Genomic DNA, 23640 nt, shown 5'->3' with positions numbered 1-23640 from the left:
GTTCTAACTGTTGCTTCTTGACCTGCATACAGATTTCTCAGGAGGCAGGTAAGGTGGCCCAGTATTCCCATCTCCTTAAGAATTTTCCACAGTTCATTGTGATCCACACAGTCGAAGGCTTTGGCATAGTCAATAAAGCAGAAGTAGATGTTTTTCTGGAACTCTCTTGCAATTTCGATAATCCAGTGGCTGTTGGCAATTTGATCTCTGTTTCCTCTACCTTTTCTAAATCAAGCTTGAACATCTGAAAGTTCACGATTCACGTACTGTTGAAGCATGGCTTGGAGAATTTTGAGCATTACTTTGCTAGTGTGTGAGGTGAGTGCAATTGTGCGGTAGTCTGAACATTTTTGGCATTGCCTTTCTTTGGGGTTGGAATGAAAACTGACCTTTTCCAGTCCTGTGACCATTGCTGAGTTTTCCAAATTTGCTGGGACAGTGAGTGCAGCACTTTAACAGCATCATCTTTTAGGATTTGAAATAACCTTCCTGATAGATCAGTCAAAATTAATTGCTACTTTTGCTATGTTCTCAAAGCTCTGAACTTAAAGTGTCTGTGTAACAAGAACAACCACCATATACAGCAACATTATTAGTCATTAAGGAAATGAAAATCAAAAATTCTAGGCACAAAGGTGGCTAGAATTAAAAAGTCAGATAATAACAGTATTGGCAGGTATGTGGAGAAACTGGAATCCTCATACACTGCTGTCAAACTGTAACAGTACTGTGGAAAACAATCTGGCAACTTCTCAAATGATTAAACAGAGAGTTACCATTCAACTCAGCAATTCCACTCTTAGGCATATACTCAAGAAAAATGAAAATATATATGCACACAAGAACTTGTACATAAATAACACTATTCATAATATCCAAAGAAGTAAAAAAAAAAACCCCAAATGTTCATCTGCTGATCAATGGATAATCAAAATCCAGTATATGCCAACAACGGAATATTAGATAGACATAAAAAGTAATAACAACATGAAGTACTAACAACATGAACCTTTAATATATTATGCTGAGTAAATGAAGCCAGGCACAAAAGGTTATATATTTAATGAATTAATTTATATGAAATGTCTAGAACAGGCAAATCCATAGAAATACAAAACAAATTTAGTGGTTGGCAGAGGCTGGGGTCAAGAGGGTAGGGTGTGGCTGCTAAAGAATATGAGGTTTCTCCTAGGGATGATGAAAATATTCTGAAACTATAGAGCAGGGATAGCTATACAACTCTTTGCATATACTACAAACTACTGAATTATATATTATAAAAGACTGAATGGAATAATATGTAAATTGTATCTCAATAAAGCTGTTATTTTAAAAAAGAGGCTTTAGTACACTTTTTGACATCAGTCTTAGCAATTTTGTTTTTTAGGATCTGTCTTCTCAGGCAAGGAAAACAAAAGGACCAATGAACAAATAGGACTACATGAAGTCAAAAAGTTTTCGCACAGTGAAAGAAACCATCAACAAAATGAAAAGGCAGCCTATCAAATGAAAGAAGATATCTGCAAACAATATATCTAACAAGGGGTTACTATCCAAGCTGTACAAAGAACTCACACAACTCAACATCGAAACACAAGCCACCAAATAAAAAATGGGCAGAGTCTTGAAGACAGAGAAGTTCAAGGTAAAAAGGACACAGAGACAGAAGACAAGCAAGCATGAGCTTTGACAGGGAAGAGATGGGGGATCAGTTGGTGAGACATGATCGGTGGGGCAGATGAAGACAGACCGGGAAGCAGCATATGGTAAGTGGCACTGTGCATCATGGTAGGGATTTCCCGTTGGTTCTTGTTTAAGAAACTTCAGGAAGGTTTAAATTATTTTCACGGGTATCAGTGTTTAAGTATCAGATGATTTCTGACTACTGGGTGCTAGACTATTTCTGGATATGAAACTGTACTGTGACTCACCAAGAGGCTGCTCAGCTTCATGCAACTGATATAAAGCTTCAACACAAATAATGTCCACTTGGCCAAATCTGCTCATTTGAGCACCAAAATAATTAAGGATCATAATGAATTATAAACTACTGAAAAAACAGTACTCCTTCAGTCCAGACCAATCATAAACAGATGGAGAAATGTATAAATGGTGGAAAAGGGAGAGCTCTTGCCAAAAGCAGAATGTCTAGTGATGATTGTTAAATGTGCAAAGGGCAGGTGGGTAGGTCTGGAAAAATCATTTTGCAACCATCCCAGGAAAGACTGATTTAGGCAAGAATTATCAATGGATGTTATGTGTAGGGGAAAGTATTTTATGAGAAGCAAGATTTTTGCAATAGTAACTATACAGTGGAGAAATTGGACATCTTGACCAGGTGACCAAAATTACCCCACCAATGTAGGACAGGGGGACATCAAGTACTTCTAAATGTAATGATCTCAGAAGGATCCAATATAGCTTATTTAGTACCCTGGCCAGGAATGTATAACCTGAATCTAATTATGAGAAAACATCATAGTGTTCTTCATTTTGGATTTGTTTATTTTTTAAAAAAAGCTGTGGGGAAACACAGTTTTCTTCAAAAAGGTGAATGTCAACTGAATGTATACAAATAAACTCTTATAGTTAAACTGATTCTTATCAAAGGTGTCAAGGCAATTTAATGTGGAAAGAATAGTGTTTTCAACAAATGGCACTTGGAGAATTGGACAACTACTTACAGAAAGAATAATTTGGACCCTTGCCTCACATTTTACACAAAAATTAACTTAAGATGGATCATAAATATAAATGTAACCTATGTAAGAAAACATAAGAAAATATCTTTATGGTCTTGGATTATTCAAAGTTTTCTTAGAATCATCAAAAGCATGAAACATAAAAGAAAAAAATGGTAAATTGCACTTCATCAAACTTTAAAACTTTTGTACCTCAAAAGAAAGCATTAAGAAAAAGAAAAGTCACAAAAAAATACCTGCAAATCATATATCTAACAAAGGCCTCACATCTAGAATATAAAAATAAAAAAGAAGATAACAAAAAACCCAAAGGAAAATGGGCGAAATACTTGAATAGACATTTTACCAAAGAAGATATACAAATGGTCAATAAACACATGGGAAAAAAAAGTTCAACATCATTAGTCATTAAGGAAATATGAATTAAAATAATGACATACTTCTTTACCTATCAGGATGGCTATCATTAAAAAGACAGACAATAACACACTAGTGAGAACACAGAGGAATTGGAACCCTCATACATTGCTAGTAGGAAAGTAAAACAGTACAGTTACTTTAGAAAAGAATTTAGGAGCTTCTTACAAAGAAACATAAATGTATCACGACTCCATTCCTAAGTATCTATCCAAGAGAAGTGAAAAAGTATACACACGCAAAGCCTTGTAGGTGAATGTGCACAGCATCATTGTTTATAATAACCCAAAAGTGGAAACAACCCATCTGTATCCAGAGAGAGGCAGGGAGAAACTGTGTGTTACACGAGCATGCACATGCAACAAAACAGTAAGTGTATCTGAATCAGGGCAGTGAGTACCTGGGTGATCTCTGTACTGCATTTAAACTTTTCTAGAAGTTGAAATTATTTCCAAACAACAACAACAAAAAGATGAATTCTTACTGAGCACTTTTTGCATATCAGGCACTGTACAAGGTACTGGGCTCCTTCCTCAAGGACATCAGACCTGCAGCAGTGGGCTGCCCAGGGTCCTCACCTCCCCACTGAGAGTTCCCTGAGGGCAGTAAATATTGAGTCTAAAAGGGAAGGTGCACTAGAACATTTTGAGTCACTTTAGCAGCCTGTCTCCCAGAAACCCATCTGTAGCTCAGAACACAAGTTACTTCTAATGACAAATGGCTGTTAAATGAAAAAGAATCAGAGGAAGTATTCACTGTAAAGTTTATCGTAGTCAGACCAGCAAAAAGCTTTTTCTACAGGTCATCACAGATACTGCTTCATTATAGAGAATGAGTCCTTATAATGAAATGTTATAATGAGATTAAATCCGGCTAACCAGTCTTCAGGGTTTACTATATTTTTCCTTTACATCCATATTCACAGCAGTTCCTCATAAGCCACATCAGAGTCTAAAACCCTTTCCAGTGGAAAACTCACTTTAAATTTCCTCAGTTTCTGCAGCTTACTGCCCACAAACTGTGAGGATGGGGGATGGTAGTAGCAAGCAACCACAGTCCTGCAAATGCCCAGGCTGGGCTGCTCAACACAGATGGCTGACCACTTGGTGAAGCCAGCCTTACATTATTGGCTCACTCCTCACATGTATAAACTCTCTTCTCCCACTAAGAGTGCAGGCCTCCCAGAAGCCAGGCACGATGTTACACTGGGCACTTAGAGGGTCCCTCTGAATCTCTGACTCTGACAGGTACCAAAATAGCTTGGGTCACCTGAGAAGAGGCATGGGAAGGTAAGCAAGGACCTATGACAGTTGTTATACGGATGGCAACAATCAGTGCCCCAGGGAGGATGACTTAATGAGGTATGATGGGGGTACTGAGCCAAAAGAGAAAATGGGCAAAAATGCAGCCATGGGCTTTTACAGGAAAATAAATTTAGAAGCACTTGTTAAAGGTGGACGGGGCTGAGGAGCATCGGTCAAAGAGAAATTTATCATTCTGGAGGAGAGGACCCTATCAGGTTTTGTGAGTAAAAGTTATACATATTAAATCGTTAAATTCAAGGGATTATATACAGGTATAAAGACATGGAGGAAAAAGCAGGTAAGATAAGGAGACTGAAGAAAGCACACTTTTTGTTGTTGTTGTTGTTTCTGTTTATTTTTATTAGTTGGAGGCTAATTACTTTACAATATTGTAGTGGTTTTTGCCATACATTGACATGAATCAGCCATGGATTTACATGTATTCCCCATCCTGATCCCCCCTCCCACCTCCCTCACCACCCGATCCCTCTGGGTCTTCCCAGTGCACCAGCCCCGAGCACTTGTCTCATGCATCACACATTGTTATACAGCCGGACTTTGACCAGACAAAGACGGAACAGACCACACACCACTCCCAGCTACGCACATAAATGAAGGAAGACAGAATCCAGGATGAAACACCAGGTGGTCCTTCTATTTCCAACTTAGGAGCAGATCTAGGGAGGTATCTGAACATTGAATAAAAGGTGAGATATGGAGGGGAAGGGTTTGGGATGATAAACAGAAGGATCTGTACTGAATAGAACCTTACAATCCTTCAAAACAACAGACTTGACTTGACCCTGCTGGTGCATGTTGGCTCAACCATGTCCTCCCACTACTGTAGAAAAGATGAAAACCTTGAGGGAGTAAAAGAAGCGCCTTTATTAGCTAAACCTGCACTTGTTTAATCACTTCTTTAGTGTTACTCACATGTGCAACTCTTTGTGATCCCATGATTGTAGCCCACCAGGCTCCTCTGTCCACGGAATTCCCCAAGCAAGAAAACTGGAGTAGGTAGCCATTCCCTTCTCCAGGGGATCTTTGTGACCCAGGGATCGAACCTGGGTCTTCTGCATTACAGACACATTCTTTATGGTCTGGGTCACCAGAAAAGCCCAATTACTTCTTAGGTTATATAAACAGAATTCGTTCTTCTATACAAAAACCCAGCGACAAACTAAAATCAACCATGTGACTTAGTGAAGTTCCATAAAATAGTAATCCAGGGCCAACAAAGTCAGTCTACAATCAAAGATGAAGTGGTGCTATTCATAAAGAAACTGTATTCCTAGTGAAACCTTCTCAACTAGAGCTGTCTGAGCTACATCTTCATGAAGCCATGAAGTCTATCAGTTTACTACTCCACTAGTAAGGAAGAGATTCGAGAACAGCTTTCCCTCTCTCTAAATTCACCTTCCAGCCTTCTTTTGTTCTATCCAGAGGTCTACACTGTTCTGCTCTGTTCTGCTTGGAATGCTTTCCCTATTCTCTGCTGTTTAACTTCTGCCCATGCTTCCAGGTCCACACTGAACTGACAGCTGCCCCAGGAAGCCTTTGCTGGTGGCTCCCTCCACAGTGATCTCTCCCTTTTCGGAGTTTCTAAGGCCTATTTTCCTTGTACAGCAAACTTGGCAGTTAGTATGATCAATTTTCTTACATGCTTCACCAGGAGGTCATTCAGTTCATTCTTCAGATATCAGCAAAAGTCTTTTTAACAGCTCAACTATATCATGTCACCCTCCCCCACCCCCTCCATTTCAAACCCTTCACCAGCTTTCTATTGCAGTTAAGTGTGAATTTACACTTCTTACCCTCCTTGAAGGTTCTATATGGTCTGGCTTGCTCTTAATCTCCAACCTCATCTCTTACCACAATCTTCCAAATCCAGCATCTGCCTTCCACCATATAGGGCTTCTTACAATTCATAAACATGTGGGTTTTTAACCTGCCTCAAGTTCCTTGTACATGGAACATTGTACATTTCCTGGCCTGAAATGTCCCTTCTCCTTCCTCCAACCCACCCCACACACAGTACAGCTGACCCTTGGACAACACAGGCTTGAATTGCATGAGTCCACTTTATGAAGACTTTTTCAATAGTAAATACTTCAGTACTACACTTTCTTGGTTTGTTGAATTCACAGATGCAGAGGATCCATGGATGCAGAGGGCTGACTATAAGGTAAATGCAAATGAACCCTTGTGCATTTCAAGAGTCAGCTGTAGTCACATCTCCCAGCTAACCTCTTCCTACTCATTATGTCTCAACTAAATTCACCTGTGTGAGACGCTGTCTCTGACACACCTCCTGAGGTGTGCTTCCTGTATTAATCTCCATCTCAGCACCTGACCCCTCCTGCACAGCATCTGCAGCCCAGCCGGCCCGCACCCTAATAGGACACACAAGGTCTCCAAGAGCAGACCACGCATCTTGGCACATAGTAGGTACAGTGCCAAGTAATTACTGATTTCTGTGTTAACTGAGAAAATAATAACTAAAGACATTTGGAAAATGTTCTAAATTCTTTACCTAAGCAGGTTATGAACATTAGTGATTTTGATCCAGGGAGCAGGAAATTCACCTCTTCTAGCCTCACAACTGGAGAAGGCAATGGCAACCCACTCCAGTACTCTTGCCTGGAAAATCCCCTGGACGGAGGAGCCTGGTAGGCTGCAGTCCATGGGGTCACTAGGAGTCAGACACGACTGAGCGACTTCACTTTCACTTTTCACTTTCATGCACTGGAGAAGGAAATGGCAACCCACTCCAGTGTCCTTGCCTGGAGAAAATCCCAGGGACGGGGGAGCCTGGTGGGCTGCCGTCTATGGGGTCGCACAGAGTCGGACATGACTGAAGCGACTTAGCAGCAGCAGCAGCAGCAGCCACCTCACAATACCTTTATAAAGAATGCATAAACCATCCACCATAGATGGGCAAATATTAAAGAGTCAGACCAAGTATTATCAGGATATGAAGCCCAAGAGTTCCAATTACAGTAGCTGGATTATAAAATAGTATAACGATTTTGAAAAATAATTTCACATTGTCTAGCAAAGCTGAATATGCATATATGACACAACAGTTTGACAATTATAGAGCCTAGAGAAAGTCTCACATGTCAGTACTTATGTAAGACATACATAAGGAGGACATGAACCTGGAGACACAAATTGGAACATTGATAGCATAAGGGAATAAAGAGTGCATGCTCACATAAGGGAAAACAAAGGAACTATGGTACAAACTTCAACATGGAGGAATCTCAAACAATGCTGGGGACAAGAAGCAAGGTCACAAAAAAACATGCACATGATGCTTTCATTATTTTTTATGTTGTATGTAAATAATGTAAAACTTTAAAACCTTAAGGAATAATTGCGAAGTTTAAGATACTGATTACTTCTAATAAGGGGAAAGGAGAAGAATGCAGTTGGAAAAGAGCATATTGGGGGCTTCAAAGGAAATGGTAATGTTCTATTTTTTGACTATGCACAAGGTACACAGGAGGTACTCTTCATAACATTATAACTACTCTTCTATGTATGGTCAACTGACTCTTTTCAAACAATTAATAAACATTGACCAAAGTACAGAAGTAGATGGTTTGTTCTTATATTAAGGACACTGTGTAACAGAGCACAGACTCCTGCAAAATGGGTGCTACAAAGCCCAAGGCCATGTATCTGTCCCTTCAAAAGCAAGAATAACAGTGCCTAAAACCGCAATTTCCTTAGCTTCATTCAGGTTCTATTTTTTATTACCTTATCTTTTTTTCCCTTATTTCACATTCAGTCTTAAATTTTAACTTGTTATATTTTAATGCATCTTTTGACAACATTCTAAATCCTTTATACAGCAAGATATGGTATGAAATGAGATGTACATTGAAATAATATGATAATATAGAGCAAATTGAAGGGATCATCCTGCAATTGGGCCAACAGAACATTAAAGGGTCTTGTTCTACATGGAAATAGGAATAAAGTTGGTGGTTATGACAATATAATACCAATTAAAATACAAGTTCAGGAAAATCCTTACTTCACATAAAATATGAGTGTTAAGCAACTCAATGAAAATTCAGTGAGGAATGTCATTCCTGGGCTGTGAGCATAGTAAGGTAATTGGACTATAAGTACATGTGAAGAATTATAATCACAGCAAAAACTCACAGAAACCACATTAATAAAGTAAATATGAGTAGCTTTTCATAGCTACTATGGTGGTTTAGGATTTCTACATTTAACTGATATACAGATATACTTAACTGATATACAGAAGAACCTCCAGAAGAGTACATTTCCTTATTCATAGACCCAAAATTGCCAAGCATTATTAACACTCTAATTACACTGAAAAATTCATTTATGGGATCCTACTCACTTTAAGCCTCGAAAGTGGCTAAATTATGTAGAAATAGTGACATGCTGGTACTGCAATTTTCATTGTAAAATTCATTTTTATCCTTAGAATACTACAAACAAATACTTACAACCACATAAATGCCATGTGGACACACACACACACACACACACACACAAACCCTCTCATTTAAAAAACTGGCTGAGTGATGAATACCACAATTTGTTAGAAATAAGATCGAGGAGTAACCAAATATATCACAGAATGTGATGTTGGATTTTGTCAATGTTTTTTTATGCATCTATTGAGATGATCATGTGATTTTTATCTTTCCTTTTGTAAAAGTGGTCACATTGATCAATTTTTGAATATTGAACCATTCTTGTATCCCTGGAATAAATGCCACTTGATCCTTTTACATATTTTTGGATTTAGTTCACTAATATTTTGTTGAGCATTTTTGCATCTGTATTATAGAGACATTAGCCTGTAATTTTTCATAGTGTCTTTTTCTGGTTTTGGTATCAAGGTAATGGTGAAGTAGAATGAATTTTGGATTGTTCTGTCATCTTTGATTTTTTGCAATAGTTTGTGGAAAGACAGGTACTAACTCTTCTTTATATACTTGGTAAAATTTCCCTGAGATGCCATCCAGTCCTGAAAGTTTGTTTTTTGGGACGTTTTTGACTACTGATTCAATTTCAATACTAGAAATAGGTCTGTACATATTGTCTATATCCTGATTCAGTTTTGCTGGGTAGTAGGTTTCTAGAAATCTGCCCTATTCTTCTAGGTTGTCCAATTTGCTAGCATATAATTGCTCTTAGTATTGCAGTGTTATTCCCTTCTTTCACTCTTGAGTCCTCTCTTTTTTCTTTGTGATGATCCTGGCTAAAGTCTTATCAATTTTACCTTTAAAAAAAAGCAGATCTTGGTTTCTATTTTTCTTTTCTATTGCTTTCATTTGTTTGCCTTTTGGTCTATATTTTATTTATTTCTCTTTGGGCTTTGTTGTTCTTCTTTTCCTTTTTTTTTAGACAGTAGGTTAGGTTGCTTATTTGAGATCTTTCTCGTTTCCTGAGGTAGACCTTCATTGCCATAAAGTTTTCCCTTAGACCTGTTTTTGCTGCATCCTATAGATTTGGAAATGTATTCCATTTTAATTTGTCTTGAGGTATTTTCTGATTGTCTCCTTGATATCTTCATCAATCTATTGGTTTTCTAGTAGCATGTTATTTAGTCTCCACAATGGTTGTGCTTTTCTCATTTTTCTTTAATTGACCTCTAGTTTCAAGCTATTGTCATTAGAAAACATTTCTTAATATAATTTCTTTAGTATTAAATTTATTGAGACTTGTTTTGTGGTCTAGCAAGTGGTCTATCCTGCAGATCATTCCATGTGCACTTGAGAAGACTGTGTATTCTGCTTTTTTGGTTGCAATGTTTGGTAGATATCTATTAAGTTCAACAGATACACTGTGTCATTTAGAACCTCTGCTGCCTTGTTGACTTCCTATATGGATAATCTATCCATTGATGTCAGTGGGGTGTCAAAGTCTCCTTGTATTATTGTCAATTTCTCCATTTATGTTTGTTAATAATTGTTTTATATATTTAGATGTGGGTCATATTGGTTCATATATGTTAATGAGTGTAATATCCTCTTCTTGTATGGATCCCTTTATCATCATATAATGCCCTTCTTTGTCTTTTCTTTTGGCCTTTGTTTTTAAGTAAGTTTTAATCTCATATGAGCATAGCTATCTCCACTTTCCTGTCACGTCCTTGTTGCATGAAATAGATGGAACTTTTCATCCTTTGTGGCATGAGGGATGGAAGTCTTTTTCCATCCCTCACTTTCACTCTGTGTGTGTCTTAGCTCTGAAGTGAGTCTCTCATAAGCAGCATATAGATGAGTCCTGTTTTTCTCTTTTAATTTGATCAGCCACCCTAAGTTTTTTAATTGTACATTTGGTCCACTGACATTTAAAGTAGTTAGCGATAGGCATGTACTTATTGCCAATTTATTAAGTGTTTTCCAGTTCTTCTGTGTTTTCTTCTTCTTTCAATTTCTTCCCTTGTAGTTTGATGATCTTCATTAGTGGTATCTTTATTTTCCCTTCTCTCCAGTTTATGTGTATCTACTGTGGTTTTTTGATGTGTGGTTACCACTGGGGTTCATATACGCCGACCTAAACTTTTATCTACTTGTTCTAAATTGGCAGTCATTTATATATCCCAAGAAAATTTTTACTCTCTTCCCCAACACTTTGTTTTTTGATACCATACTTCACATCTTCCTGTGTAAATATCTATTCACTATTTTTTGATATCATATTTCACATCTTCATGTGTAAATACCTATTCACTATTTATTAGAGTTGCTTCCACATTTTTTTTTTTTTTTTTTTTTTGCCATTTAACCTTTGTGCTAGATTATTGAAGTGGTTTATCCTCAGTCTTTACTATATATTTGCCTTTACTAGTAGGATATTTTTCTTTTGCTATAGATCCTTACTTCTTGATACAGCCTTTTCCACTTAGAGAACACCCTTTAACACTTCTGTTAGGGTAGGTTTATTATTGAGCTTTTTTTTTTCATTTTTGCTTGTCTGAGAAATTTTTTCTCTCTCCTTAAATAATCTTGATAAGTAAGAGTAGCCCAGGTTGCAGGTTTTTTTTCTCTTTCAGTACTTTGAATATATCATGCCATGCCCTTCTGGCCCCAAAATTTAAAAAAAAAAAAAAATCAGCTGATAGCCTTACAGTCTTTTATATGGCATTTTCATTTTCTGTTTTTAGAATTCCCTCCTCAGCTTTGCCATTTTGACACATTTTGGTGTGCATCTGTTTGTATTCATCTTTTTTGGTATCCTCTGTGCTTTCTGTACCTGTATACCTGATTCTTTCTTCAGGTTTGGGAATTTTTCAGCCATAATTTCATCAAATACATTTTTAATCCCCATCTCTCCCTCTCTTCCTTTGGGGACTCCTATAACGCAAATGTTGGCATGTCTCATTTATCCTAGAGATCTCTTAAACAGGGCTCATGTTTTAAAATTTGTTTTTTTTATTGCTATTTTGATTGGGTGATTTCCATCACTCTATCTTCTAGATTATTTATGCATTTTTCTGTATTACCTGGTCTATTCTTGATCTTTCTTATGTGCTTTTAAAAATAAATTTATTTTTATTTAGAGGATAATTGCTTTACAGTATTGTGTTACTTTCTGCCGTAAATCAACATGAATCAGCCATAGGTATACATATGTCCCTTCTCTTGAACCGCTTTTCCACCTCCCGTCCCATCTGATCCCTCCAGGTTGTCACAGAGCACAGAGTTTGAGCTCCCTGCATCATACAGCAAATTCCTACTGGCTGTCTATTTTACACATGGCATTATAGGTTTCAATGTTACTCTCTCAATGTGTCCCTCATTTTCCTTCCCCCACTGTGCCCACAAATCTGCTTACTAGTTCTGCACCTCCACTGCTGCCCTGCAAATAGGTTCATAAGTACCATCCTTCTAGATTCCATACATATGTGTTAGTATATGATATCTGGTTTTCTCTTTCTAACTTTACTCTATATAATAGACTCTAGGTTCATCTACCTCATTATAACAAACTCAAATGTGTTCCTTTTTTCAGCTGAGCAGTCCATGGGGTCACAAGAGTCAGACGCAACTTAGTGACTAAACCACCACCACCACCAATACTCCATTATATATATGTACCAGAACTTCTTTATTCATTCATCTGTTGATGAACATCTAGGTAGCGTCCATGTCCCAGCTATTATAAATAGTGCTGTAATAAACATTGGGGTACCTGTGTCTTTTTCAGTTATGGTTTTCTCAGGGTATATGCCCAGTAGTTGGATTGTTGGGTCATATGGTAGCTTTATTCCTAGTTGTCTTTTTTTTTTTGGAAGGAATCCCATATTGTCCTCCATAGTGGCTGTATCAGTTTACATTCCCACCAAGAGTGCAAGTGGGTTCCCTTTTCTCCACACCCTCACCAGCATTTAATGTTTGTAGATTGTTTTAATAATGGCCATTCTGACTGGTGTGAAGCAATATCTCATTGTAGTTTTAATTTGCATTTCTCTAATAATGAGTGATGTTGAGAATCTTTTCATGTATTTTTTAGCTGTCTGTATGTCTTCTTTGGATAAATGTTTGTTTAGGTCTTCTGCCCACTTTTTTATTGGGTTGTTTGTTTTTCTGGTATTGAGTTTCATGAGCTGCTTGTATATTTTGGAGGTTAATCCTTTGCCAATTGTTTCATTTGGTATTATTTCCTCCCATTCAGAGGGTTGTCTTTTCACCTTGTTTATAGTTTCCTTTGCTGTACAAAAGCTTTTAAGTTTAATTAGACCCCACTTACTTATTTTTGTCTTTATTTCCATTATTCTATGAAGTGGGTCATAGAGGATCTTGCTGTGATTTATGTCAAGGAATGTACTGCCTGTTTTACTCTAGGAGCTTTATAATTTCTGGCCTTACATTAAGCTTTCAGTTCAGTTCAGTCACTCAGCTGTGTTCAACTCTTTGTGACCCCATAAACATTAAGCTTTAGATCCATTTTTAATTTATCTTTGTGTATGGCGTTAGGAGGTATTCTAATTTCATTCTTTTGCATGTAGCTGTCCAGTTTTCCCAGCACCACTTGTTGAAGAGGCTCTCTTTCCTCCATTGTATATTCTTGCCTCCTTTGTCAAAGATAAGGTGTTCATAGGTGCATGGTTTTATCTGTGGTCTTTCTATCTTGCTCCATTGGTCTGTATTTTTGTCAATACCATATTTGACAACACCATGCTGTCTTGATGACTGTAGCTTTGTAGGATAGTCTGAAGTCAGGAAGGTTGATTCTTTCAGCTCCTGTTTTCTTTCTCAAGGTTGCTTTGGCTATTCAGGGTCTTTAGTACACGAACTGTGAAATTTTTTGATTTAGTTATGTGAAAAATACCACTGGTAGTTTAACAGAGATTACACTGAATCTCTAGATTGCTTTGGATAAAATAGTCATTTTCACAAAATTGACTCTTCCAATTCACAAACATGGTATATCTCTCCATCTGTGTTGTCTTCGATTTCTTTCAGCAGTATCTTATAGTTTTCTTCATACAGGTCTTTTGTCTTGTTAGGTAGGTTTATTTCCAGGTATTTTATTATTTTTGTTGCAATAGTAAATGGGATTGTATCCTTAATTTCTCTCATTTTTCATTGTTAGTGTATAGGAATGCAAGTGATTTCTATATATTAATTTTATATTCTCCAACTTTACTATATTCCTTGATTAGCTCTAGTAATTTTCCAGTGGAATCTTTAGGGTTTCTCTGTATAGTATCTTGCCATTTACAAACAGTGAGTTTTACTTCTTCTTTTCCAAAATGGATTTCTTTTATTTCTTTTTCTTCTCAGAATGATGTGACTAGGACTTTCAAAACTATGGTGAATAACAGTGGTGAGAGTGGGTACCCCTGTCATATTCCTGATCTTAGAGGAAATGCTTTTAGTTTTTCACTGTTGAGAATAACGTTTGCTGGGGTTTTTATCATATATGGTCTTAATTATGTTGAGGTAGGTTCCTTATGTGCCTACTTTCTGGAGAGCTTTTATCATAAATGGGTGTTGAATTTTGTCAAAAGCTTTCTCTGCATCTATTGATATGACTATATGGATGCAATCTTTCAATTTGTTAATATAGTGTATCACATTTTTTGATTTGCATACACTCAAGAATCCTAGCATCCTTGGGATGAAGCTCAGTTAATCATGATGCATGCTCCTTTCAATGTATTGTTGGATTCTATGTGCTAAACTTTTGTTGAGGACTTCTGCATCTATATTCATCAGTGAAATTGTCCTGTATTTATCTTTTTTGTGTGTGGCACCTTTGTCCTGTTTTGGTACCAGGGTGATGGTGGCTTCAAAGAATGAGTTTGTGAATTTTCCTTCCTCTATAATTTTCTGGAAGAGCTGGAAGAGTATAGGCGCTAGCTCTATACTCTCTAAATTTTTGTTAGAATTTATCTGTGAGGCCATCTGGCCCTGAGCTTTTGTTGTTGGAAGATTTTTTATTATAATTTCAATTCCCATGCTTGTGATTGGCCTGTCCATATCTTCTATTTCTTTCTGGTTTGGCTCTGAAAGATTACACTTTTCTAAGAATTTGCCCATCTCTATGAGGTTGTCCATTTTACTGGCATATAGTTGCATGCAGTAATGTATTATGATCCAATGATTTCTGCATTGTCTGTTGTAATTCCTCCTTATTCATGCCTTCTCCCATATTTTCTTGATGATTCTGGCTAATGGTTTGTCAGTTTTGTTTATCTTCTCAAAGAACCAGATTTTAGTTTTACTGATCTTTGCTATTGTCTCCTTCATTTCTTTTTCAATTTTTTCTACTCTGATCTTCATGATTTCTTTCCTTCTACTAACTTTGGGTTTTTGTTTCCCTTCTTTTTCTAGTTGCTTTAGGTATAAGGTTAGGTTGTTTATTTGATGTTTTTCTTGTTTCTTGAGGTAGGCTCATATTGCTATAAACTTCCCTCATAGCACTGGTTTTAGGGCATCCTATTGATTTTGAGTTATCATGTTTTCATTGTCATTTGCTTCTAGATATTTTTTAAATCTACTCTTTGATTTCTTTAGTGACCTCTTAGTTATTCAGAAGTATGTTGTTTAGCCTCTATCTGTTTCTGTATTAGGTTTGTTTTTTTTTTCCCGTAATTGATAGCTAACCTCAAAGTGTTGTGGTCATAAAATACGCTTGAAATGACTTCACTTTTTTTCAAAATTCACCATGGCTTGGTTGTGACCCACGACATGATCTATCCTGGAGAATGTTTCCTGTGCACTTGGGGGAAAAAAGTGAAATCCACTGTTTTGGGATGAAATGCCCTGTAGATATCAATTAGATCCAACTGATCTAATGTTCCATTTAGATCTTGTGTTTCTTTATTCATTTTCTGTCTGGATGATCTGTCCATTGGTGTGAGGGGGTTGCCAAAGTTCCTCACTATTACTGTGTATCAATTTCCTCTTTAATAGTTGTTGGCATTTGCCTTGTGTATTGAGGTACTCAATACACAAATACTTGTGTATTGAAGTATAGAACTAAAGGCTACTATAAATACAGGGAAATAAAATGAAATGAACTTATTTAAAATAAGATGTTTTTAAAAAGGAAAAGTAGGTTATAAAAAATAAAAATTAAAGGAATAATATAGAAGGAATATTAAAAACAAAAAGAAAAAAAAGAGAAAATTATATATAGAGTGATAGTGAAAAGAATGCCTTCATGATTCCTCCATTTTCCACTCCACACAGTGTGTTCCAGTCAATCTGCTTACTCAGAAAGCCCTCCAATATTTCTAGGAAGATCTCTGGGCCTGTTGTGGGCAGTAGGGGATCTGCTCTGTCTCTGATTTGGCCTTACTCCAGACTGTACTTCCTACCAAAGTCCATAATCTCAGGCTAACTGCAGGGATTTAACCCACTGCACCTGAGGTTGCAGGGATTTATTCCTTTCCTTTTCTTTGGCAGCACCGCCCCTAGTGCTCTGCTTTGGTTTTGGCCCCGCCTCTGCTTGCAGGCTGCCCTGGTGTCTGTTCCCCACCCAGACAAGAGGGCGTGAAGGCCAAGGAGTGTGAGGGCTCATTTGCTCAATGGGACTGGGAAGAGGGGTTTGGCAGACACAACTGGGATGTACCAGGGAGTGCCTGCTACAATAGAGACCTGCCAAATGTTGTTACAGTCTGAGGCGGGTTGCACTCTCCCAGAGAAATTGGACCAGGGTCTTGGGTCCCTAGGAAGAGCCAAGCTGCTTGGGGTCCCAGCAAGGTCTGGGCAGTAACCTGTACCTGCTCACAGCCTGAGAGCTGCTGCCACCTCTGGGTCAGGGCCATCACAGCGTTTTGTCCACTGCCTCAGGCACTCTTCCTGGCTTTGGCAGTTGCCAGTGGCTTATGTTTCCCCCTTTGGGATCATAGACTGCAGTCATGTCTAATTCTGCTGCTGGTGCTCCTACTAATTTTGCCAGTTCTGGCAGCCGCCACCAGGCACACAGATGCTGTCTGCGGATGCGCGAGGTTAGAGTGCCCCAGCAAGGACACCCAGTCTTCTTCCTGAGCTCCCTTAGCTGCACTGTGCTAGCCCTCATGTGCAGCTAACCCCAGTGCCCTCCCTGGGGCCTGATCCCTGAGCCTAAGCCTCAGCAAATTCAGGCTGCAGATGCAGGCGTGCAACCTGTTTCCCAGCTGGGAAGTTCTGGTTAGCAATAATTTCTGTTGTGAATTCTCTCCGTTTTCCCTTTTGAGCACCTGATGCTACATTTCCCTCTGAAGTTCTGAGGCTCACCCCTGATTCTGCCCATGAGTGGGTTTCTGAGTGTGCAGAAACTTTTCCTGCTTTATGACTCCCTCCTCAGCTCACAGGTGCCCTGAAATCCTGTATCACTTTATCTTTTGCCCTACCTCATTCTAAGGAGACTGGCTTGCCTTTTTGGAAGTCTAGGGTCTTCTGCTGGTATTCAGAAGCTGTACTGTAGGAGTTGTTCCATATGCACATGAATTCTTGATGTATCTGTGGGGAGAGATGTGATCTCCCTGTCTTATTTCTCGGCCATCCTTCTCGTGTTTTCATAATTTCAGTTTTTGTATTCTTCAGCTCTGACTGGTTCTTTTTTATACTTTCTAGTTCCTTGTTAAAATTCTCACCATGTTCATCAACTTTTTCCCCTAACTCAGTTGGCATTCTTATTACTAATGCTTTGAATTCTCTATCTGGTAAGTTGTTTATGTCTGTTTCATTGTGGATTTCTCTCTTGTTGTTTAAGAGTTTTCTCTTACTTTTAAATGAGATCAATTCCTCTGTCTTATCATTTTGCTTAACTTCCTCTGTCTCTGTGAAATTAGGTGAAACAGTTACCTATTGAGGTCTTGAAGGGGTGTCCTTCTAGGAACATGTGCTCTCTTGTGGGCACATGCTTTGGTGGGAGAGCTGGATCTGATGTGAACAGGAGTCACATCCTTCCTCAGAATGTGTGAGCAGCTCTCACCTAGGTAGGAGGTAATGATGGAGAAGGAGGGGCGAGGGCTTGAACTGGGTGTGAGCCAGGGCTTCCCCTCTGCTCAGCGGTCATCACTGCCCTATCAAGGGGCAGGGTTGGGTCCCAGGTTGCTGGAGTAGAAGCCCTGAGGCTCGGATTTGAGCTGTTTCTGTTAGCTTTAAGTGTGAGCTCTCCCACACCCTAGCAACGGCACCCTTGCCCCAGAGGGGAGCAGTCTGGGACAAGAAGGACCCAGGCAGGCTCTCAGCATGTGACAGTTCTTGGCATGTGATGGGGTGCAGGCTGTGGAGGTCCAGCCATAGAGTTTGGGCTCTTCTAACACACTGCCTGTGCAAATGCCAGTGATGGCTGTCCCTGACCTGCTGAGACATCACTTGGGGTCTGGGCCACCTCTGGAACTAACAGTCAAGCTCTTTCCTTGGCCATAATAACCATCACTCCACTGTGGAGCTGTGACATGATATAATATGTGGAGCTGGAGCACTTGTTCTGCTCAGGCTGGGGCATGTACCCAGACGGTCACAGGAAACTCGCAGCCACTTGCGCAGTTTCAATCTGCCATCCTTGCCCTGCCTTGGGAGCAAGCAAGTGAGGGTGCACTCCTCAGGAGTGGAGGCCAGGCTTCCAACAGCCCTCCTGTTAGTTTCACTGGTCCTCCAACGAATGAAGAGTTTGTCTTTCCTGTGTTGGACCGCAGGACTAGGGGGTCCAATATGTAGCTCAAAGCATTTACTCCCCAAGGAGTACCTCTGCCCTTAAAATCTTCCTTGTCCTCAGAGTCCCCTCCCTGGGGCACATTTCTCTTCCTGTCTTACCCAATTCCATGTGGATCTTTCTTACAACCTTGTTTGTATAGGCATATTTCTTCCAGGATCCAGTTGGTTTTCAGTAAGAACTGTTCCATATGTAGATGTATTTTTTATGTGTTTGTCGGGGGAAGTGAATTCCACATCCTCCTATCCCACCAACCTTGATCTTCCCTCTCATCATAGAAGCTCTCAATTAAGGAATATGACCCTGTGTTGAGGCCCTTTCACTTTTTCATAAAGAAGGGTTTGTTTACAGACTATGTTTTAAAAAACAGATTTCATCTGTATAAACTAGAGCTTAAGAAAATGTCAAAACTAGGTCAGAGGTGGAGAGATTAGGCTTAAGCCACCAAGAGATGACAAGATTACACATTCCCCTCCCTGAGCTTATTTTTATTTCCTAAGACACAGTTTCCTAAACCTGGTTGCTTTCTCTATGAGGAAAAATATTTAAAACTGGAAAAATGCAACTACATTTACAGTAAACTTAATGTACATACCTAGTTGGAAAAGGCAACGTTCCGGCTAATTGAAAATTCTGTTAGCTAACAGGCAGGGTGTCTCCATGGCTGATTTATGTCAATGTATGGCAAAAATCACCACAATACTGTAAAGTACTGTAAAGTAATTAGCCTCCAATTAAAATAAATTAATTAATTAAAAAAAGAGTCAGAGTGTCTCTTTGTATATGCAGGTATATCCTGTGTGGGAACATGCCTGTGTGTGTGTACCTGTACATGTGTGTATCTGTACATTTCCTTACACATTTGGATTTGGATTGCTAGCAGACACAGAATTAGAAAAGAATATACAATACCAAATAATACACAGACCATAGTTTAGTTTATTCAACAAATATACACTGAACACATTTACATTCATTTAAATATCACATCATTGTGGCTTTAGCATCTAGCACACCCCAAAGGGTGAGATCATTTTCCCAAAGTCAGTGTGTGAGACATAAAAGGTCTTGTCCTGCTTTCTAAATGTTTACTGCCTGGCAGGGATCTGATTTAACTTTGCTAACTCAGGACTTCCAGAATCTTGCAGGGACTGAACTATGATCAAGACTATTGCAGATGTAAGTAAGTGTCAATGCAAAGTTGAAAAAAATGCCAGAAAATCAGCTTGGGTTGTGTTTACTGTTTACATATCATCTCATGGATCTGTAGGAGAGATTTCTTTGTAAGGAGGGAAGGGGTACCTTTAAAATTATGATTTCATTAGTGCCATCTTCCCCTGCTTCAGTCCATCTTTGAAACCTCTACCATATGCTGTTATTTTCCACAAGAAAAATTAGTTTCCTTCTCTAATCAAACTTTATATTCATGTTTGTTCCCTTACTTTGTTTTGAAATCTATGATTAATTTATGAGAAGTCCCCTTACATACAAAGTAGACCTTTAGAAGAGAAATGTTAAAACAACTCAAACGTTTCATGAAATGTCATTTCTGTGCGATATCCTTGTAAAGGTAGCAGGATTCTAGAAAGAGGAGTTAGAATTAAAATTAGGCCCTTTTGATAAATCTCTCTTGGATCTCTTCCTGTGAGAATTAAGACACTACCATATGTCCACAGGTAGACAGTCAGGACTTATCATGGAGTTCATTTTGAATTTTAAATCCAGTGCTTACAAAGAGTTAAACACAAATTAACTTCCCCAAAATACTTAAAGATCAGTTCATACATTTAGTTGTTTAGTTTCTTTTGGCTTGTACTATGGAATATTTTTGGATTGCCCAGAAGACAGAACTGATGCCCTTGAGTTTAGCAAAAGTGATCCCTGGTTTTAAGCCAAATGCCTTCTTGCAGACAGTATCTAACTGAGCAGAGTCCTATAGGCACATCTCAATGCTTTGCCCTCAGACTAGCACCCACTATAGCCTCATCTGTCCAGACATAAGCAGTGCAAATGTGTAAGTGGAAAGGAAAGAAAAAAGAAAAGAATGAGGGCTCTTTATCAGGCACAAAGTGATTAGAAGAAATATGTCATAGCCAAAGGGATGTTATGTGTGAAATAAGTGATTCACAAAGCTGAATAAAGCAGAACAGCCTTCATGTTCCTGTGCAGCTCTTTACCCTTCCCGAGGCAGGGGTAAGGATGAGCTGAGTGCTCAGAATTAAGATAGTCCCTCCTCTAGTCTAGTGGTAAAGAATCCACCTGTGAATGCAGGAGACCTAAGAGACATGGGTTTGATCCCTGGGTGAGGAGGATCTCCTGGAGGAGAGCATGGCAACCCACACTGATAGTCTTGCCTGGAGAATCCCATGGACAGAGGACCTGGAGGACTACAGTCCATGGGGTCACAAAGAGTCGGACACAAATGAAGTGACTTAGCATGCACACACACACTCCTCTAGCTGGGGTTAAACGGAAGCCCTCTGTGTTTGGTGTAAGACCCCTCAAGCAGGAATCTGTCTGGAGACCCAGAACCCCAGATGCCCAATATCCACACTACCTGCCCCCCAACCCACTCCTTATACTTAAAGCCTTGGGACTATCAGGACTCTTTTCATTACACCTTTTACTCCTGTTGACAACAGACACAATGAGATGCCCAGATCACCTCTCATTCCTCCAATTTTTATACCCAAACAGCCTCTTTCATACTTTTTTCTTGACCTTCTATCTCCCCTCCTTCTCAGGGTCTGATGCCCTTTTCCTGTGCTCTCTGGAACTCACAGGCAGCCATCAGGAAGACTCCCTTCCTGTCTGAAAGCTCCCTCTGTCTTTCTACCTGGCTGTTCCCTGAGGACACTACTCCCCCACTCCAGCCCTCTCAAGTGGTGTCTATTTTCTCCCACATTCTCAAATCATAGGGCCTTAGAGGTAGGGTGGAGGTCCTACTGCTTCTACCACATCTGGCCCACTGTCCTTCCTCTCCTTTTCCATAAAAACTCTGAAGTTCTGAATCATACAAAATCAGACTGTACCATCCACTCCCCCAAAGCCGAGGAAGAAATGGTTTCCTGGCACCCTGTCACACTCCATCATTATGGTGGCCACGATTCTAGGTGAATTCAGTGTCCACACAGATGAGCTTTCTTACCCCCCACTTCTCAGTCCCTGTTCTCCACCCTAACTCCAAGAACACATACCAGTTCCTAGCTGAAATTCCTCCACATTCGTCTCCAACCACCACCATCCTGTCAGTTTCCCACTTCTGGTACCCCAACTCTAGCAACCTCAATGAGACCTGATAACCACTGATCCTCCCACCTCTCACTTTCTGTCAGCCTCCTCTTGTCTGGCCTCACCTCTTTCACCAGTGTAAATTCCATGTTCAATTGTCAGAACCATTCCCTCCTCCCGCTCTCACAGGGACCTGCTCACTTGGTAAACACACATCATGCTTGACTTCCTCTCTCCACTCCTTCACACACAGGCTCAGAGAAGAAAGTCACAGAATTCTGCTAAATGCTATTACTCCAAATCAAAGATCTCCAGTGAGCCCTCAGCATGCCTCAAGGGACTGGCTAAAGTCCTCAAAAGTGTTCTCTCATCTTTCTTCTCCCTGAATCCATAAGGGCTTGATATATCTTTGCAGAAATGAACTGACATTAATGTCATCAGAGTTTAGAATGAAACAAATTTAATTCTGTGAAAGTAAGTTTCACATGAGACTTGTTTCAAGTTTCTCAGGCAATATACACATCCTGAGTTAGAAAATGCTCACAAAGATTTCCCTCAACACAAATTCCCATAAAAGTAAAAGAGGAGATTGGATGGCAGAGGACATTGACCAACTTCCCTTAAAACAGATTCTTTGAAAATCTCCTAGCTTTTGGCCCAAAAGAATGTCCATTAGCAGCAGATAGATGTTTTTACTTTCTAAGCCCACAGAAAATTAAAGTTTTAAATAATGAGATGTTAATGGAGAATTAATAAAGTCACCAAACACTCTAAAAAAGGTTCATGGCTATTATTTCTGCCTTCACTCAAGAGGCTGTAATTTTCCAATATGGAAAAATAATATGATGATGCTAGAGGAAACCATCCTCCTCAGAGAAATAAAAACTGGATGAAGGAATGACTAAGCACTCATTTTAGTTGCAAAGTGAATAAATGGCCTTTTCACCTAGAATACACATCCCGATTTTCCAGCACTGCCATGAAGACGACTCAGGGTCCATGATTTAAATTGTGGGTGGTTACGATACCTAAAGAAGCCAATGAAAGAAATTGCTAGTTCCTTTTAAAAGTTAAGTGTCAAAACTAGTAGCAACATTCACTTAAATGATTCTGGAGGTCCATAAAATTGTGTCAAATATCTCTTTCAAAGTGAAGCACTCACTGATTTTCCTTTCACGTGTGGGTAAACATTCAAGGTAAAATGACAAATTTGAATACACATGCCATCCATCGTAAAAGCTTTCCTATGCAGATACTTATATATTCCAGGCCAATGAACTGCATACCTACTGAACAACATGCCATTTTAGAATTATTCTAGACTTTAAGTTCCTAGGCACAAAGACACTCATTTGTATCCTTATCACTTAATGCCTGGGTGTATATAAAGTTGAACTTAATAGATGTTCTATAAAAACAACGCCCAGTCCTTTCCGCCCACTAACATGTTATCTTGTTGAGATGGTGCTACAAACACTTGATCACTAGGCTCAAGCAGGTTTTAAATATTGTTAGGAATTTTAATGAGGCATGCTCATTGTACAAGCATATAAATTACACACAAAAATTACAAAATAAAATCACTTGGATAAAAACACTACTAAGATGTTACTCAATAGTCCTTCTGTCCAAGTGCTTAGTCACTCAGTTGTGTCTTTGCAACCCTTGGGACTGTAGCCCATCAGGCGCTTCTGTCAGTAGGATTTTTCAGGCAAGAATGCTGAAGTGGGTCATTATTTTCCCCTCCAGGTATCTTCCTGACCCAGGGATCAAACTTGTGTCTCCTGTATCTCCTGCACCACAGGCAGATTCTTTACCCACTGAGC

General features: G+C 39.1%; 1 protein-coding gene across 2 annotated transcripts in view; it reads right to left on the bottom strand.

Annotated features, from left to right (window-relative positions):
- TMEM108 (transmembrane protein 108) overlaps nucleotides 1–23640 on the bottom strand; it is a 417094-nt gene that overhangs the window by 367560 nt on the left and 25894 nt on the right. The window lies entirely within an intron of this gene.

The sequence above is a fragment of the Dama dama genome, chromosome 19 (assembly GCF_033118175.1).
Source record: "Dama dama isolate Ldn47 chromosome 19, ASM3311817v1, whole genome shotgun sequence".
Classification (NCBI taxonomy): domain Eukaryota; kingdom Metazoa; phylum Chordata; class Mammalia; order Artiodactyla; family Cervidae; genus Dama; species Dama dama.
This window is presented reverse-complemented; position numbering and strand designations above follow the sequence as displayed.